Consider the following 2,514-nt stretch of genomic DNA (forward strand, 5'->3'; position numbering starts at 1 on the left):
AACCAGGTAAGGGTCTCAAGTAGACTGACGTCAGGTATCATCTCAATGCGTTGTCTCTGGGGCCGGCAAACTTCTCTGCACTCCGCTCGTTTTCGATGTGTTCAGAACTTGCAGTTTACTGTTTCGAGCCCTTCTGCAACAAAATAAATGGTCAGATCGGCGTTCAAGTTCCACAAACCTTTATCAGCCCGCAAATTCGTTTCGTACTTTGAACTAGATATCGTTGTATGTGAGCTTAATGCAAATCGAATAAAAAGTTCATGTTAGTTTAATGGTGGAAGGGCAAAAAGTTGTCTATTTTATTATTGTTAGCTATGAGAAGGCAGACCCCTTAAAGGACGTACAAGGGCAGTTGTGTTTTTGCATTTACGATAGATCGTATTAGACGCGCAGAAAAAAGTTCATAGTGGTTGTAAGTTAGTAAATTTAAATGCATTGCTGTCCCTAAGTTGCTACCTAATAGCCATAAATTGTAAGTAAAGCACAGGAGAAATAACGCTCTTGTCCAATTCTTGTCATTGACACCAAACCTAGGTTTTTGGGTTTGACCGTATTTCGCTGGAATCGACTTCAGGGAAATCTTACCCAATACTGTATAATGGAACAGATCAGAATTTTTTTTAACATAAAAGGATTTTTGCAGTGTTTGAGTACTATTTGCCAATTTAGATTGATGATAATCATTACTACTGTTACTATAAGTAAAATAATTTTAACCTCTCTTATCGAAATAGTGTTATCAATAGATGAGTGATTATTAATAAATGTTTCTTCTTAAATAAATGTAAAAGGGAACTTCAATTATCTTCAAAATCTACAAGATCACATCATTAGTTCTATTAGTCTATGCTGACGGTAAGTTGTTCTAAATAAAAAAAATCCTTTTTTATAAGTATGTTATATGAATCCAGTGCAGAACAAACTTCTATAGTAATATTTATTTTTTTTTTTATATTTTACATACATTACTATTTCGCTGGCGATTCAGTGTACCAGTAAGGTGTACTTTGGTAATTTTTTATCGAAATGATCTAAGTGGCTTTTCTTTTTTGTCCGCTAAGCTTTTTGCTTAAAGACCTGAGTCTGCCATGACGAAGGGCTATGCAAGTATTTCATAAATTTTTGATGTCATCTGCCTAATTTTTGAAGGCCCGTTATTATTTTCTATTAGAAGCTGATTTCAAATCTTCGCTCAGTTTTATAGACGCTGTTTCAGTAATTACTGAGCTCTTACATTTGGTTCACTTTTAAGATTTTTTGTCTCGTGTCTAGTGTGTTAATATTTAAATATATATATATTATTACTATGGAACATACACATGGCGACCATCATGAAGTCGCGAAAGTCGTTCGTGTTCTACAGCATACAGAACAATGTTAATAAATGAGATCAAATATAAGTATAACAATAATAAGCTCATATATATATATATATATATATATATCCGTGTAAAAACGATCGTCGTACAAGTTTGCAATTGTAGAAAATCAGGGAAATTTCCTTTTTCTCAAAAAATCCACACTCAAATTTGTAGTGATCTCAGTCTAAAAAAATGTCGATTTTTAGTCGCATTTTCCATACTAAGCCTAGTCTGGTTTCTGTTGAGGTCAAAAAGCTTCAGTATATAATTCGTTATATTTAGTACATTAGTAGAATGGCTAACAGAAACTCACAGTTATATAGCATACGTTAGAAATAATACACACCCTTACGATCTAGCCAGAATAGTACCAAATGTTAGCTCGAGTAGTCATTTTACATAACAATGATAAAATATCGAACACTTTTCTTTTGCTTCTCAAACAAATTACAGAGGTCATCGACCAATTCGAGGGTCTTCTTTTTTTCTAACGATACGCGTTGCCATGTTGCACACGTTTTCAGTTAGGTACAAAACAGATAATTGTTAGAGCTTCCGCCTGCAAGTCTTCAAACGAAAACGGGAGGATCGAGTACGTTTGCTTATTCTATCAAATGCGCCCACGTCGCAGCGGGAATAATAATTCCCAAGGGATCTTGGTCGAAATTGACTGCTTCTGTGTTGCAGCAATTAGTAAAATTTCTTCCTGTCAGAACATTTGAGCAATACGAGCAATAAAATCCTAAGGGATATTACTAATGAAAATCGACACTGAGCTGATCCGTACCATCGTCGACGTATTTATATATGAACCGCTATACGATAATTTGCCTTTGCCATTGTTTCAAAGGAAAGCCACCATCGCTCTTATGAAAAGTATACAGTGTAAACAGGTAACGTCAATTCTCCAGGACGGTAAATGGACACCAGTTAACATTTTTGGACAAAACTTTTGCCCCTTTGAAGCTCATGTCGCCAACTTCTATCTCTGCTTCAACAAATACATTCTATATCAGGCACTAGATAGCTCTATGATGTTGAAGAACGTCCTGACAAATGCTCCCGATGAACGATTGTACCAGTCCTTGAAATTTTTTAGGTCTCGATCAAATCGACCGCATTTGATTCGTAACGACGAAAAAAGTAGCCAAGA

This window comes from Varroa destructor, unplaced genomic scaffold (genome assembly GCF_002443255.2).
Source record: "Varroa destructor unplaced genomic scaffold, Vdes_3.0 BEIS01000004.1, whole genome shotgun sequence".
Lineage (NCBI taxonomy): Eukaryota > Metazoa > Arthropoda > Arachnida > Mesostigmata > Varroidae > Varroa > Varroa destructor.